The sequence below is a fragment of the Zosterops lateralis genome, assembly GCF_965231275.1.
Source record: "Zosterops lateralis genome assembly, chromosome: 5".
Taxonomy (NCBI): domain Eukaryota; kingdom Metazoa; phylum Chordata; class Aves; order Passeriformes; family Zosteropidae; genus Zosterops; species Zosterops lateralis.
The window spans coordinates 73,114,195-73,132,334 of NC_139766.1; positions in this window are offsets into that span (position 1 = coordinate 73,114,195).

Sequence of the window (18,140 nt, forward strand, 5' to 3'; positions counted from 1 at the left end):
CACCTCTGGATGCCTGTGCTGTTTGCTGCAACCACACTGGCCCTATTCTTAGTCATCCCCAAGTCATGAAGCAAAAGGACTGGCTGCAGTGGCTGTGAGGTGGAGACGCCAGTCTGAGCTTCAAAAAAGCCAGGCTTGAGCCAGGGAAAGGTGTGGGCTGGAATGTGTGTTCTCTGCCCCTGGAAACGTAGTAGGGAATGTCTGGCCAGATCCCACAGTAGTCAAGTGCTCTGTTGCTCTGCTCTGGGTGTTCTGGCTGTGCAGAGGGTGCGCATTTTGCCCGGGGGATATGTTGCTGATGCTTTAGGCTTTCAGGCAGCAGTGAGGAAATGCCTGTAGCTGCAGGTGTACATGGTCATCCTTGTGCCTCAAGGCAGCTTGTGATGTCACAGCCTTGAGTTTCTACAAACTGAGACAGCACATCAGACATGTGCAAGGCTTTGGTAGGGATGCTGGTATCACTGCCTCACCTGAACATCCCTTATATTTCTGCTACAATATTTTATTATACTGCTTTTGTATATTCACTTCCTGGAGCAATGCATAAAGGTTCCTGCATATCCTTGCTATTGAGGACTTTTGCATTACTTTGGAAGCCACCTGACTGAAAACTGTGTCAGAGTTCTAAGCAGAAGTATTGACTGTGAAGGCCCTTGAGCCTATCAGGGGAACTTCCAGGACAGTGCCCAGGAGGAATCTACCATAGACTTCAAGAATGCCTCATCACTTAGGGTGAGAGAAAAGGGCTTCCCCCATGGTGCTCTGCAGCACTATATTAATCTACCTGTTTTGCTTTTCCCATTGGCCTTGCCCACCTCTCTTGTTCATCTATAGCCTGGTTCTAGAGGGTTCTCCTTTCCCTGTTTCCCCATTGTTTTTTGTATCATGATTGCCACCCTCATATTCCATATTGGTTGTTGCCCTTTGCCCTACCCTTGCACAGCCCTTGTGCCCTCCATTCACTGGCTCCTGATGCTCTGCTCCACCCTCACTTGCCCTTGTACTTAAACCTGAACCCTCCATTATCATTGTCTTTTGTCCCGGGATCCTTTCAGTGTGGATCATTAAACCCTGCTGGAATCCTATACAGAAGACCCTTCCTGCCTTTCATTCGCTGAGCTGTCTATGGTGTGTGGACTTGAGTGATTGTTCCTGTGTCTGCCCTAGTGGGCTTCTCTTCCTGAGAAGACGGCATCTCACCATTCACCCATGCTGCTACATTGAGGATATGGAATACTATTCATAGAAAGCAATGATTAAGTGTGTGACAAATCCAAGTAAAGAGCAAGGGCATGTTACTTCACAGCACAGTGTAGTAAATCAGACTGTATTTCCAGTGGGTGGTGTTGCCTATTGGCTATTGAGAGACTGGGGCATTCTGAGTTCTGATCAGAAGCCAATTTATTGAGCATACAAGATGTTTATATAGGGTTTTTCTTGTATGGCAATTATATAGGGTTCTATTTTTTCTTAGAATTCTCATTGGTTATACATTCTTCATGACATCAGTTACTTGGTAGTCATTACAAAGTCTCACAACATGTTTCTTGGTCACTTCTACCCCAGGGAACCTTTTTCTGTGTCTCTCTCCTGTGGTTTCTGCTTGATCAGGCCTAAGATACTAGGCTCCTCTATCAGTTCCATTATAATCTCTGTTTCAATCTCCATACCTCCACCTTCCTTTTCAATTAAAAATACACTCTTAAGTGACTTGTCTATTAAATTTTTCACACACTGTAAAATACAAGGAATAACCAGAACAATACATACTATAATGCCAAGTACATATAAGCCTATTTTAACTAAATTTCTTATCCGTCCACTAAGTCCCCAATCCCCCAGAAGTCGACCTAGCCAATCCAATCCATCATCTACTTGCAGTTTGTTTGCATCCTCTTTTAGGGCTTCAATGTTTGCATAGATTGACTAGGACTGGTCAGACAGGTTCATGCCACACGTTCCATCAAATTCATCGCACACATGTCCTTGTGCTAAAAGCAAATAAAAATCTGTCACTGCCCTATTTTGCAAAGTAATGCACCTGATAGAATCAACATCAGTTAAAAGTCTCATTAATGCTAAGGATGTAGCATTAGTTTGTTTAGCTAGCCAACATCTGTTAAGTAATCTGTTAAGTAATCATAAAGCTTTTCCTGCTGCTACACCAGGGGTAAAAAATGATGCAGTCCATTCCTGCCCTCTGGACCAAAACTCAAACTGGTCATCACAATCTTGGTCAAAAGCATGTAAGTTTTGCTTAATTCTAGAGGGATATTTATGTTGAAAAATCATGGATGTATTTGGGGTTAAAAGGGATAATCACCCAAGGCTGCATGGTCCTCCTTTAATATGTGGTGGGATAGCAGGCCAAGCCCTATCCCTACAAATTAAAAATGCTTCGGGAGGTAAAATGGAGCATTGGTTGAGCAAGAAATAATCCTGGATGTATAATTACACCAAGTGCTCATCTTTTTACATAGAGGGTTATGAGGAGAAACATCCTAAGCCTTAGACTGAATTTTCCCAGAATAATTAAACCTTATGCAAAAATCCATTTTCACCAAGCCCAGAAGTTCTAACTCTTGAGGCTCAAGGGACGCCCGGGAAAGATAAGGCGTCCATTGGTCCCAGGTGTCAGCATAATTCCGCAACATTGCATTTGCTTGACTCAGGCAAAGCCAACTGTCTAAGGGCCAAGCAACCAGGCACAAAAGGGATTATCAGGGCATGCAGTGACCAAGTGATCAGATCTTGTTGTGTAACATTTGCTAAGGTTACCCAAACATTTGTTTTTGCTTGGTTAACAGGCCACGTCTGAGCACTAGAAACAATTCCCAGAAAATACCATCATATTTGGGAAATCATAATTTATCCTTATTCTCAGTAGCAGTACACCACCTGCTCCAGGGTAATTTCCCTCCTCTTTCTATTTGATCGGGTTCTTGACCTGCATCAATTTTACTCTTGGTAATATATTTTTTGTAACTTCTGATATTGGTTATAAATCTTTTCTGCTTTATCATGCTCTTTCGCACTAGAGGTCAGTTCTAGTATACTTGCAGGCTTTCTGGGGCTGATTCTTAAAATTTGAAGGCTTGCCTGTACTGTGGAGGTTATAATTCGAATAAGGAGGAGACTTGCAACTGCACTTAAAATTATGAATTCTATTTTTTCCCACCAGGCTTCTTTTAGGGGCTTAAAATTGTTCCACCAATTGATATTAATTAAGGGTGTCCACTTTTGGGTAGTTACATATGCAACTTTTCTTTTTCTTTTGGAAATGTTTTGGATTACTCTATTTTTATTATTATCTGTTTCAGAGCAACACTTTGATGAATTAAACTTCTCACAAATGCTACTTTCATTTGCTAGCAAATAGTCTACGACCAATTTTATTTGGTATACTTCTGCTCTTATTTGGGCTATTTGATGGCTCATATGATCCAGGGCTAGGACTGTTTTATTTGATATAACTTTTAATACTGCCTGCAATTGGATAATCCAGTTTAACACAAAAATGAGGGGTTTGTACCTCCAGCACTTATCTTGTACCCAGGTGGCTGACTTGTATGTTTTTATGATTTTTTCTGGGGTCCAAATTTTACCTTTCTGAGTTTGAGAATTGCTCATATCAATCACAGTTTGTTTTTGTTTCGCAACTACTGCCCAGTTTTTGGGGCTTTCCATGAGGTGTTTTGGTGTTGAAAGGGATCCAATTTTGGGCCACATCTTTGACCACTGGGGATTTTCTGCAATCAATTCCCTCTATCAAATCAATAAACAAGTTCTTATTGAGGGCTTTGCCTATTTCAGTTTTTCTTATTGTTAGTGGTTCTTCTTCTAAGAGATTTATAACTCTTCCTAAAATATTTATTTCTTTCAGACAAAACCACTCTCTTATAGAGCACTCTCCAGTCAAGCACTGCTTAAAGGTGGCAGCATTTCTTGTGATCCAATATTGTTTTCTCTCTTCCTGACAGGTTGAGAGTTGGGAGTCAGCAAAGCAAGTGGGGTTTGCTTTGGTATTAACTCTGATTAAGGACTGCGAGTTCTCCCCATCATAGATGGGGGAATAGCCTTTTGAACCAGCTCCTTCTATAGGTCTACTCATCATTAAGACCATCATCAGGCCTCCCAAGAGTCCAGTATGCACCTTTTCCATCTTTAGGTCTCACCTGGCCTTGCCTCTTGGGTTTAAGAGTTCCTCAGGTTCAGCCTCCAGAGTTTTTCTTCTATACCATCACACTTGGCTGTTAGTTTTAGGTAGCTTTCTTGGGGTGTGCTCTATGAGAGATTTCCATTTTTTAAAATTTTTTTATCAATAAGTATTAGTAATGTAGTAACTCTTATAATAATTTATACCAACTTAGAATAACAGTATTATAATGTATACTAATTTAAGGCAACAAACAATCCCACAACTTCAGTGATTGATATGAGCTCCCAATAACAACATTACAATTTCAATGACAAACTCTTAATATCACAACAATATCAATAGAAACAGTAATCTAAAAATGTCCTGTATGTGGTATCTGACTTATATAGTTTTTCTTCACTGGATTTTTGTTTTTTTTCTTGAGGGTTATTTTTAAAGGGTCTGAATGTGGAATTAATAGTCCATTTGGTAAGATTTCTCAGAAGGTTTGGGCTTGACAGATTGTTCGGAGGTGGCACTGTCCTTTCACTTGTGTAACATGGGTCCAGCCTTTTTCTTGTGTTTGGACTGCGGTATGGGTAGTTAGCAGCACCTGGAAAGGACCTTCATATTTTGGGGTCAATGGAGTGCTGCTCCAGGACTTAATTAATACCCACGCCCCAGGATTAATTTGGTGAATACTTGAGTCAAGGGGAGAAGTTTGGGGAAGATATCCTTTTTTTCTGAGATTTTCTAGTGTTTTTCCAATTGTCATTATATACTTCTGGGTTTTGGTTTCTCTTTCTTGGTAACCTCCAATGCTATAGGGGGTTAACAAGAATGGAAGTCCAAACATCATCTCATAAGGGAAGACTCTTATGTCAGATCGGGGCCTGGTTCTGATTCGCAGAAGGGCAAGAGGCAAGCAGCTGAGCCAATTTAGCTGTGTTTTTTTTTTTAATTTGGTTAACACATTTTTGAAAATCATAGAGTTTATGACACTTTTAATTCTCATTACTTTCCCCCCTTAATATTTTTTTCCAATGCGTCTTGCTCTCTCTTGATTGCCTCATCAAATGCCAACTTTTGGCAATCTTTTTTCAGGTGTCCTATTTCCCCACAGCAGAAATACTTCGGATCTTCTCCTTGCTTTCTAGGGGTCACCCAGGGTGGTAAAACATTTTTTTTACCCTCTTACTGGCTTCCCATCTTCTCTGTTGGGTGGATTTTGGTTGGACACACTTTCCCTAGCTACAGCTACCATAACTTTTGCTTTTGTTATGGCTTTTTCTTCTTCCCTTCTTAGACTTTTAAAGCTTCTCTCAACAATTCATTTATTCATCTGTCTTGTCAGTCCTCCATCTTTTCTAATTTTCTCCGAATATCGGGCCAAGACTTGGTGACAAATTGGGTCTTAAGTAGCACCTGGCCTTCAGGGCTTTCAGGGTTAATATTAGAATATAACCGGAAATTTTGTTTTATTCTATTCAGCCACGTGGCCGGGGTTTCATCTTTTCCTTGTATGTTATCAAAGGCAAACTTTGAGTTGTTGCTACTCTTTAATTTTTTTAATCATCAAATTTCGATAATCATCCATGTTTTTCCTGTCTTCTTCCCTATTCGGGTTCCACTTTGGGTCACTTACTAATAGTTTATGATGACCTAGGGGCCCCATTCTATTCTCCCTTTCCCAAATCTGTATCCCTGCAGTTTGAATCATTCTCATTTCCTCTGGGCTAAATAAAATCTTAAATATAGAATTCATCTCCACCCACCATAAAAGTATTGGGACCTAAGAATTGATCTACTTGTTCAGACACTCCCACTGGGTCTTCTACTAAGTTTTCCAGTTCTTTCTTAAAGTTCCTAACCTCTGAGGCTGTCAGGGGGGCATTTACAAATCCTACCCCTTCGGCAACTCCACCCATTGTAACTTCTCTTAAAGGAAAAAGTTTAGCTCTAGATCAGGTGTTATAGCAATGTCCTCCTAGATTATTTTCAGTGGAAGGCTCTATGTTTGAAGTGGGCAAATTTGGTTCCCAGTTGGTGGGTGGTGCTGGAACCATGGATGGCAAGAGAGAGGGAATATGGCTACTGTTAGGGGAAACGGGAGGTATTACTGTTGAGTAGAAGGGGTTGTTACTTGATAGAGGGAGACTTATTGAAGGGCTGGTTAGGGAGGGGCAAGGGTATTTGCAGTTAAAGTCTGAGGATTGGAGGGAGGAATAGGGGAATCAGTTTGAGGAAGTTGAGGGGGACTTACAGGTGGGGCCGAAGGTATGGGAGGAGAGACAGGGGTTACAGTCTGGGAATGCCGAAAGCGGTTTACAGGTGGAACCTGGGGTATATCTGGATAAGCGGGAGGTGGGGGTAAATAGCTGAGTGGATCCCAAATAGGGCTATTTTCTTTTTCCTTGTTCTTATCACTTTTTTCTTTTTGCCCTTGTAATTTACAGATCTTTACTTTCTCCCTACTTGTGCTCTGTTCTTGCCAACAAGCAGCATACTGTATTTGTTCTATTTCTATATCCCCTCGGGCTCTCAGATGTTGATTTAATTGAGTACACATCCAAGGGTCAGTTGTTCCATGCCATGGCCATTCTCCACATAGACTTAGAGTAGGCCATACCTCTACACAATAATGTATCATTTTGATTTTATTCAAAGCTTTAGTACTCTCTTCCCTGTCCCACTGTTCTAACATTTTTCCCAGTGGGCTCTGCGGAGGGATATTAGGTATTTTCTCTTTCTCCTGCTTTTCAACCTCTTTTGGCTTACTTATCCAAGTAGCCATTCTTACTTGGTAACTTCAACTAAAATTTCTTAAAGCACTTTCACTCAAATCCACTCAGACTTAATTCACACTCACTCGTGGGCCCTGGAAGCAGTTCGTATGACCCGCCCTCAGGGTCCCAACCCCTGCTACAGCCAGCCCCTGGTACCCATCAGTGGCCTGAATCTTGCCCACCCTGTTAGGGCTTCAGCTGCCACCCCAGTCAGTACCCTCTTTCACTCCTGCACGTCAGGCAAATCCCCGTAAGCAGCCGGCCAACCTGGGCCCAGGGTTCCAGTCACTACTTACTGCCAGGATTCGGACACACAGCATGCGACTGACTCAATATACCCTATCATTAAGTCCCTCGCACTTTGGAACTTCCCTAACTCTCTCACTCTCTGCACCTGGTAGCATTCTTTTGGGAACCCCCGACGAGTTCTACCTCTCCGTACTCAGTAGCATACACCTCTCCTGGGTACCCCCGACCAGTACGACACCCTCAAACCCGGTAGCGTACCCAAAAAGACCAGTGTGACCTTTCCTGTACCCCGTCAGTTACCTCCAGCTAGTAACCTCGGCCAGTACCCCTTGCTCTCCCCACACCCCTGCAGGCCCCTGGGAGCAGCCTCCTAGCCACCCCTCTAACCTGTGCTGGTGTGGTGCGTGCCTCACACATTCATCTCTGGCTTCCCCGCATGCTTGAGGCGACCTGGGTGGTTTACCCCTAAAGGTTTAGGGGAAACCTACAGCACCACTCACCCTATGACATGCCACTCACACTCTAAGCAGTCTCTGCACATCCAGAGAGGGGTTCACTACACCCCTAGAGACACCTCTCTTACACTATTTCCTTTCGCTTCCCCCTGTTCCCGACTAGCATCCTCGTGGAGGTGTGGAACTGCGGTAATTAGGGGTCCTCAATCACTCTGGGGGTCCAAGCTGCCGGCACCCCTCACACTCACTCCACACTCGCATATCCCCACTCCTGCCATCGGGTATATACTTACCCGATGCTCCTCAACGGTGTCCCTCGAGGCTGGCGTGCGTTGTTGTCTTTGGTCCAGGAGATCCAAGGCTGGGCGGTGCCTTCCCATCCTGGTCCTCTTCTGGGCATGGCCAATACTGGACGAGTCCCCAGATTGTTAAAAATGGGCAGAGATAATATTTTCTCCTTAAAATGCCTTTATTGATCAGCTCTTAAAGGGATAGCTCAAGGGATGGTCTTCTCTTCCGGGTTCACCCTTGAGGAGGAAGGTCTGTTCGGCTTTGCAGCTTCGGTCACTGCAGAACCGGGAGCCCCGCTCTTGCAGGTGTGCTTGGAGCTCACTTTTGCCGGGCCGATCTGGGGGTATCCTCCCCCTCGGGCACTTTTTAAGTTACAGCGAGATACAAAAAAACTGTTTATCAACACTTTAGGGCATAGCCAGTTCAGTACTGTCTTTTGTGGGTCCAGATTTTACGTTGGTTTGTTTTGGCAGGGGACTTTTAGTGCTGAATATGTCCCAGTTCACAGCGGGGCTTTATGGGTGTTCTTCTAATTTCCATGCCAATGGATGCACGCGGCCGGACATGCCGATGGGGTGCACATGGTGGCTGTGCTTGGGAACTTGGTGGGGGCGCGGGGCCGGGCTTGGCAGCAGTGGCTGCTTCGCGGCGGCTGTGGGGGTGGAGGGGTCCAGGCCGCTCCGTGGTGGTGGGGCCAGGCCGGCGGTGGCTGGGGCTGTGAGGACACGGGGCCGCACCGGCAGAGGCTGCGGCGGCTGCTTCAGGGGGAGCGCGGGTCTGGGCCATTGTCAGCAGCTTGGGGGTCTCGTGGTCCCGATGGTGGGGGGGGCTGTTCCGCCCTGGCGGCGGCAGCATCTGCGGGTGTGCACGGCGTGGCCCCAGAGGTGGTGGGCCAGGGGCTGCGGTGGGGGAGCAGGGCCGCCGGCAGGGGCTCTGGCAGCAGCTCGGGGTCCCACGGCGCCGCTGAGAACGCTGGTCTGTTGTAGGGCGAAGAGTGAAGCGGCTGTGCTCTGGCCCTTTCCGAGGCGGCAGCAGGGACTGCTGCCCCCGCTGGATCCGCAGCGGCAGTGGCGGCGGGCCGGCTCTGGCTGCCTGGCCCCGGCGGCGGCTGGGGTCTGCCGGTTTCCAAAGAGCAAATTTGTTCCCTGCCTTTGCAGGGAACCTACGGAGGTGGCCCCCACTGCTACCCCACAGGGACTTACAATTACAAATTATTTAGAAAATTAATACACTTATTATTCAAAAATTAAGAGGATTTTAACACTTTAAAATTTTAACATATACCCAGGAGTTGAGGTTTTTTTTAAAACTTTATTTCTTTCAATCTCTATCACTTAAAAAAATGTCACTCTTCCTTTACTGACTTTGAGATCTCCATATTGTCCCTTTACATGTCTCCAACTTGGCCTTTTCTCTCATCTGTGAGAAAGGTTAGGGTTTAAAGTCTCAGTATGTGTCAGGAAAGAGTTAAAGCTTGCCCAGCAGGCCTGTGGTGGTCTGGTTGTTATGAATAAAATGGGCGGAGATAATATTAATCTCCTTAAAATGCCTTTATTGATCAGCTCTTACAATATTTGCTCGAGGGGTTTTTGGCTGCCTGTGCGCGCCGTGGAGGAGGAGGGTCTTTTCAGCTCTGCTGCAGGAAGTTGAGCAGAGCTGGAGAACCCGCCCTCGCTGGGAGTAACCCCAGGGTTCTTAGTTTCTTTTGTTTTCTCCGGGGGTCTCATCTCTGGTTTGATCTTTTTAACTTACAGCTAGTAAGAAAAACCGGAGAAATCAGCTCCTTCGTTACTCCAGGGTCCACACAGCCTAGCATTGGTTTCTGTGCGTTTCAGTTTTGCTTGGTTTTATTTTATAAGGGGTTTTTGGTGTTAAACGGTATCTCGAGATGCATTTCGAGGTCCTTTATTTGCATGCGGTGTCGGCCTGGGCGGCAGGGGCTGTGTGCTTTTATAGTATCTAATATGGCGTTTCGGAGTGGCTGGGCAGCACTAGGGCTGCTAGATGTGGCTGGCGTGGGTTCTCTCTTTTTGGAGCGGGGCGGCGGCCCGGGCACGTTTGGGGACACGCTATTCAGCAGCGGCGGCTGGCCGCAGGCGGGCTGAGCCACGTGCGGGCTTTGAGGCTTCTCTGTGACTGGGCTTAAGCCTGGCGGGCAGCATGGTGGCTGGAGCCGTGCCGGGGAGGCGGCTGCGGGCGTCTGGGATTACCGGGCTTGGGGGAGCGCGGCCGGCCCCTCTTTCTCCCGCTCTGGCGGCGGCTGGCTGCGGGGGTTGGGGCCGGACAGCCCCGCTCACTGGGGTCCCCGCTCTGGGTAGGGAGAAGCGCCGGTTCTGTTCGCTCTCGCCTCAGGCCGCCGCTGCAGCGCCGCAGTACGGCGCCGGCGGGGACAAGCTCTGCCGCAGCGGCGCGCTCTGGGAGCGGGGAGGGGGGAGACCGGGGGTGAGGCCCGCACCTCACCTCTCTTCGAAGCCCTTTTCTCTTGGTCTTTGGCGGCGGCAGCGCCGGCGGCGGCAGCGCCAGCTGCTTCGCTGGTCTCTCTCGCTCCGTCATTGGGGATGGGTGGGGGCCGCGGTGCCGGGCTTCTTTGAATGGAGCTCTTTTTGTTTTTAAGGTGGTCTGGGGGGAGGTGCCACGGAGGTGGCCCCTCACTGTTACATTACAGGATAAACATTCTAAATTTCATTTTTATCATGGTGGTCTCTGCAGAGGCAACTGCAAATGTTTCAAAGCCATCCTGGTAGGGGGGAGGCTGATGGACGCCTTGTCTTCCATCCTTCATCTGATGGCACCAGCCACTTGCAGCTGCTCTGTAAGGCCCATTGTAGAGTGGGGGGGAATCCCGTCCTCCCCCTGGGCCAGGGGGGCTGGCAGCTAGGGGGGCCGGGGCACGGTCCTGCCGTGACTGGCCCCGATCCCCCCCACGGCCCTGACACGTGCCCCTCCCTGCCGAACTGCATCCTTGCCTCCTCTGCGGGCAGCGGCTCCCGGAGTCCCAGCCAGCCCCGGCCACCCTGGGGGCAGTCAGGGCCTAAGCTGGGCTCTCCTCAGCCAGCCACATGTTCCCTGCTCGCTGAATGGGGGAGAAAGAGGAAGTCTTCAACCCCGCTTCAGCTTTTATATTGATATCACCAAAAGTCACCTTCCATTTTCTGAATGGTCAGAACTGCATGTCAATCCAAAACCTGCCCCCCCCAATAGGTCCCTGTTCTTTCCAGAGAATTCTAGCTTCCTATTAGGGAGATACTAATGGGTTTCAACCCATGACACCTACCTAAAAGCAATGCATGCTGGTCTGACCCTGGTGGTCTGAAAACTCCTGTGGGAAGCAAATAGATGAATTAAGTAACATTACTGTGGTGCCAGGTCCAGTCCTGCACTCCTTGGTGAGGTGGATTGCATATCAGCAATGGTCTGGTGAAGGCTGGTGGCAGCTGGGCTGAGGCTTGTGGTATTACATGCCTCTGTTATTTCCACCAAGTCCTTAGGCAAGGAATTAAGCAATTTTTTACAGTTCTCATTAGCATTTTCAACAGCTAATTTTAAAAGCAACACCTCTCTGGCAATGTCATTCTCAATTTGTCTTTCAAGAGCTTGTTTTAAGTGGTCAGTAAATTCCATAAAGGCTCAGCATCTGATCTCTTGGTCCCAGATCCAAGGAGTATCCCTCTCCCTCACTGCTAGAGCGGTCGTCAGCAACAGGCTGCTAAGGACTGCGAGATAGGGTGCCTTCCCCTCCTTTGTCTGGGCTTGAGAGGTGGTTGATGGCTGTGGCTGCTCTTCAATCTCAGAGGCGCCAGTTTCAGGTGAGCTGGGAGAGACAGAGGAGGGTAGGGGGCTGGTGGTATCAACAGAAAATACAGCCTGAGACTGCTCTGGCTTTTTTAGTGTCTCAAAGATCACCCTCCCAGATGGGACCATACCCATTGCCAGCTTGTGTCCTATAGTAGCTAAATCATAGAGCTTCACCCCCACATCATCCCAAATAGCAGTTGTAGAAATAGAAGAGGCAATTACGTCAGGACACTTAACAGTTACCCATTTCAGAATAAGTTTCAAGTCCAGCTTTGGCAAGGATTTGTTCTGTTTCACAAGCAAAGCAAGCATTAGCTTAAAAACACCTCTCTCTTTGTTATACATATTTTGTCCCATGTTCCCCCCGGCTCACCTCCTTCTCTCTGGAGGGATTGCTTCAGGCTCACTCCTGTTTCTCTCACCAGCTCTTCCCGTTCCAGAGAGCTCGTCAAGTGCAGCCAGTTAGACGGATCCTTGCTCCTAACACAGGGCACCAATTATCAGCGATTGAGAGACAGGGACATTTCAAGTTCTGATCAGAAGCCAAATTTATTGAGCATACAAGATGTTTATATAGGATTTTTCTTGTATGGCAATTATATAGAGTTCTATTTTTGCTACGAATTCTCATTGGTTATACATTCTTCATGACACCAGTTACTTGGTAATCATTACAAAGTCTCACAACATGTTTCTTAGTCACTTCTACCCCAGGGAACCTTTATCTGTGTCTATCTCTCCTGTGGTTTCTGCTTGATCAGAACTAAGACACCAGGCTCTTTTATCATTTCCATCATACTCTCTGTTCCAGTTTCCATAGTTAGGCAATAAAGGAAGAGGGCAACTGGAACTCTTAGCCTTGGAATGGTTCACACTCGCTCAAGAAAGCATTGGACTAGAACATGCTTTTGCTTGATGTATCGGTGATTTTCTGTTTGGCCTAGTGAAAGGGTAGGAATAGTTCAGAGGAGTTGAAGCATGAATAGAAAGCAGTTTTTTTAATGCCAAATGAAAAATAAGCTGAAGAAATGGGGGAGAAAATTTCTTTGTTAAGTATGAAGGAAATAAAATTAGAAGGCAAGATGTCAGCATAGAAATAAAGCCCTAGTGCTGATGTTTTAGGTAGGATCAGCTGAGGTTCAAAGTGACTGTGGACTGCTTCAAGATGTTTGTGTACCTTTTTGAGAAACATTCCTGTGTATATTTTCAGTGGTCATTGTTTCAGACAACTTGTTGAAATAAATTAGGGAGGGAAAAAAATAAGCAGTGCTGGTCACTTGGTCCTGGCCTTCTTGAGTTCACTAACTGCTGCTTTTTCTTTCTGTGTTTAGATTCTTGCCCAGTTAGGACAGCTGGGAGATGATATTTAGAGATTAAATTCTTTGCTATTGGCTATCCCTGGTTTTGTTAGTGTAATAGGATAGAGCATCCTGAGAGACAGAGGGTACTCAGCAACTTATTATGGCTCTATTTTCCCTGTCTTTGTCCAAGCAGTTCTTGAATATAAGCAGCCTTCTGGGTTACGTACATATATACAGAATTGTGCCTCTGTGTGTTTTTGGAGCCAGGCTGTGGGCTGTTTTGCATAGGTGGGTTGACCCAGTGTCTGTAAAGGCAGTGAAGCCTTTTTTTATCAGCATTTTGTGTCAGACAAGCACCACAGCCAGCCAGACCCTGACAGGAGCTATGTCACCTTGTCTGTAATTGGTCATGGCCCTTGAGGTGGGGACTCAAATTCTCAAAGTCATTGAAATCTAGGAAGTGTCAGAGGAGAACTGGAGGGTAAAAGCTTCCGAGCTTCTCCTATAAAGTGCTGCACTGAAAGGGACACGAGGACTCTGTGTTCACTTCAAAAGGAGTTTCCCACTTTCTGTGTTCTTTGTGAACTGCAGTTACTCTGAGGGTTTGGTTTTCAGAAATTTTAGAAGCATTGAAAGGTAAATTAAATTACCACCAACTACGCTGCTTGCTTTCTTTTAAACTGAACACATTCTTCTCAAATTGAAATATAATTATGGACCTGATGTACTAGGAACATTTCATTTATTCAAACTGAAAATTATATTCTCTGCGAGCTGTTTTAAAGCCAAAACAAAAACCTCAACCTAATTATAGCAGCAGTGTGGAGGAGGTCTGCTAGGATATTGTATGATACATTTTGACAGCTGCTTTTTACTGGAAAGTTGTCAGGACCCTCACAAAAATGTTTTGAAGTGCTTAAAATGGCTGAATGCAAAATCTGTAGTTGTTGTGTTGCCAGCAGTCAAGGACTGATGTAATGCATTGGGCTAGGGCAAAGGTGTGTTCTCATCTCTGCTGGCCTTCTCAGCTGCAGGAGCTTTTGCTGAAGTAGTAAAGGGTGAAACTGAACCTTTATTTAGCACATAGAAGAAGTCTCCAAAAATGTTCATTGGAGGAGAGACATTTCATATATTTTGAATTTTAAAGCTTCAGCATGGCACTTCACTGTTATAGTTGTGGTCCATAGGTCAGTGGCAGATGAGGTGTTCAGAACAATGACTAAAATCCATCCTTAACCCCTTCCTTTCTCCCACAGCTGTTGCCAAGGATAAGGAATATTCAAGAACCTTGTGTACATTTGGTGACCAGCACTTTGTTCACAGTGAGGATAGTATGTGGCTTTGGTTTCTTGGAGTATCATGGGGCAAATGGCGTTCGTTGGCCCTGCTGGAGAGGCATGGTTTTGACTCCTAAAACCACCGAAGGAGAAAGGGAGAAAAAGGCAAAGAAAGAACTTGGGAGTTCTCTTCATCCTGTGGAGATGGCAGTTTGTACTGGGCATTTCGAAACATTGGCTTATTCAACGTGTGAGGGAATATTGAAAAGAAAAAACTTCCCTAAGTATGAGTTCAAGGAAAACTTGTCTATTGAGGTAGTCAAAAATCCCCTTCATTAGAGGGCTGCCAAAACAAAAGGTGGAGGCCGTGGAAGACTGCAGTTCAAAAGGAGGAAGAGGTGTTCCTGACAATGGAACTGCAGATGGTGGATGTAATTTTCATTTTAATGCATTGCAGTCTTTCCCAGAGTGTCTTTGATGCCAGATCTTATGCCTAATGGTGGCATGCATCTGGGTAGAGAAAATCAGAATTAATTACATCCTGTATAGTAGCTGTCATTGTTAAATAGAGAACTTTTTCTGAGATTTAATAACTCGTTGTTCTTAAAAAGAAGCAGAAAATATTTTCTTGATGCCCCATATAGGCAAATTAATCAACAAGTTGCACCATGTGTGATTCTGGCTCCAAGGCTGAATGCATTTAGAGATTCACTTGTTCAACAAATGCTCATTTGCATCAACTGACATTGACTCAGACTTTAGGGGAATCAGATTTGCTTTGATTTAGCTGAACTGTGAAGTACATTTGAGAATTCATTTTTTTTCAAGCTCTCTACTGGTATGAATTCCAGAAGTGTTTACTGGAATTTCAACAGAGACACAACAGAACTATCCCAGGTGTCCTCCTACTTTTTGTTTTCATTAACATCATTATTCTAGGACTATAATTACTTGGAAAATACTACTAATTAGGATTACCACATGGCTTAACAGGAACTGAGGAACTTGCTCCTCCTTTTGCATAAGCAGTTTGGTCACGTCTGTCCTTGGTTTCATGGTCAGGAGTTGTGTTTGCAAGTGGGGCTCAGGGCGTGGAGTCCGTTTGTTAGCAATGAGCATGAAGTCTTTGATGAGAGAAGGCATCCCACCTCCCAGTGGGACATTATCATGAGGATTTTTGGCAGTTGTGTGTTAATGTTTGTGGCTTCTGTGAAAGAAATGCCTTTTGTGAGGGGATCTGTAGCTGACATTTCCAAGTCTTTTGTACAGAGAATTATTAGGACTTATTTCTTTGACAGATTTGCATGTACCATATCCAGCCAGTACTTGAAAGAAAGGGTTGTATTTAAAGCTTCACTTTGTATCCAAATAATGAACATATAAGCAAAAGCACAGAATGTGGCCTGCTTAGGGCACCTATTTGGTTTCAGCTGGCTGAATTGAACTTTTAGTGAGTTATGTGTTCCTACCCTGACTGCATTGCAATGGTTTTTCTCTTATTAATAAGCAATTTAGTTAAATGTCAGCGTTTTTAAATTACATGCACTAGATCATGAGGGTATAGTTCAGTGTTGAAGGGCTGTTTACTGTAGTTATGTTCTCCAGCACTCCGACAAATGGTGACCTGCTGGGCGTTTCCTTCGCCAAGATCCTTTGGAAGCTGTCATAGTGCTTTTGGAAAGCTTCACCAGCATGTCCTCCAGAGCACTGCAGTGATTTGAGAGTTAAGTGATTTAACTCACAGCAAAACTTGGCATTTGGCTGGGTTAGGAGTTGTTGAAGTTGGCTTGATCAGTGATTTATAGATGTTGAGAAGATGTTGAACAACGATTTTTCAGGAGCACTGTAAACAAAGTATGTTTATATTAGTGATTCTTTGATGTGAAAATCTATTCAGAAGGTGCCAGGGTGCTATCTGAGAACAGCATCAAGACCATCCCGATGTGTAATTTCACAGCAGGCGTTTCTTGCTGTTACTCTGTGGGACTGCACCTGGTGAGTGGCACAGCTGACAATGCCTGTCCAGGTACAGTTGTTAATGAGCTCTTCAACGAGCTAAGAAGGCTCTGACAGCGAAGAAGCATCGGGCAAGCTGCTGTGAGCTGGCTGTTAGCATCAGCCTTGTGCAAACTTCCTAACTGTCAGGAGTGGTGCCCAAGGAAACGGAACTTCTTCCTAACCAAGCCAGTTTTGGGATGTGCTCAGGATTTGCTAGCACTTATGATTTCAGATGGGAAATAAGAGCCAAGTCACAATTACACCTCAGGAACAGTGGTATGAGGTACCTGAGGGGAGGACGACCAGTGGAAAGTAACCTGTGTGGTTTCAGTTGTGTTTCTCTGGGCTGTTGAATGCTGGGAAACTTTTCCGAGTAACTCGGCTGTTTTTTAAACTTCAGCTTAGGGTATCTTAGCTCTCCTTGTCTTTTCAGATGCGTAGCTTATACTTCCAGCTGTATTTCAGACAAACTGGTTGACTGAGGGATTTTACTGATACGAGCAAGCAAGGGTGTGTTTGGGAATGCTGCTGACAGGGAGACTCAAATGGAGTTACCAGTTGGATTTCATTAGAAATGCAGATACTTTTCTCAAGAGAGCTTCTGCTCTACTTAGTATTTTTTGCCATCCACAGGACAGCTTAGGAAGATATCAAATGTATGGAGTACATACAGACTGAAGTTCTTCCATCTTTCATCTATGCAAACAGAACAGGGATCAGGCATGCTGATGGAGTATGGTCAGGACAGGTCTGTAATCATGGTTTAGCTGCCAGTCAAGGAGCCCCACGCTAAGTCAGGTTTCGGAGCTGTCCTTTCCAGGGCTGCTTTGCTTGAAACCTGAGAGTTTCACTAATAGGTGCTGTGGATGCCAGGGCAACACAAAGTACCACAGACCTCTCCACAAAACTCTGACTCCACACGGTGCTACCTCCTTCAGCATCTGCAGTGGGCTGTGAAAAGAGCCTGGAAATTCATAAACTTAAAGAAGTATGAAAATGGGAGCAAGGCTATGCAAGTGTCACTCTTGGGCCAGGATCTGATTTCCTGAACTCTTGATGAAGTGGATGAAGGAAATACAAAAAAAAGCTACCAACAGCAAAAGGGAGGCACAGCTCAGCAGAGGAGCACATGGGCAGTGGGGGAGTTATGGTAAAGAGGCCAGAGCTGCGAACTCACTCTGACAAGGTGACAGAAGGACAGTGGTGGCTGCTGCCGAGCTCACACATCCAGGGCCCCTGAGGCAGCGTGGCCATGTGTGGAATGGCTGCTAACTGAATCCGAGATCGCAGCATGTGTTTGACTGATCATAGAAGTGATCACAGCAGAAGGCTCTGGTGTGACTGCGGAGACAGAGGAGTTGGGCTCTGTTTCTGTACTTGAAAACCTGTTTCCCCCTAAGAAGTCTGTCCTTTCACAGGCAATAGAGGCAGGCTTGGCACTTGAGGAAAGACTGCAAAGAACTGATAGAGGATGGTGTCTCCCCTTTCTCCTTTCCTTCATTCTTCTCTCTCATCTGTCTTCTCTGTGAAAAAACAACAGCAGTTCCATAAATGGAGTCTTGGATAATGCTTTCTGTCCCAGTGTCACTGGGATTTAATTAGTGCAAGGCTCTGCATGCTCCACAGCTCCTTGGTGCCAGCGAAGGAGCCAAGCAGCAGCTCAGCAGCACTTTTCCTCTGGCTTTGGAGTAGTGGTGACTTAGAGCCTCAGAGGAAATCTCTGAGATGTGAAGGAGAAGCCCTCAGAACTAGGTCCTCTGGAGAGTACTTCCTCAGTCCCTTCTGGTGAGGACTTGGCTTTCCATGCCTGCAGTAAAACCTGTTGACAGCGCAGCACATGCTGCAAGTTT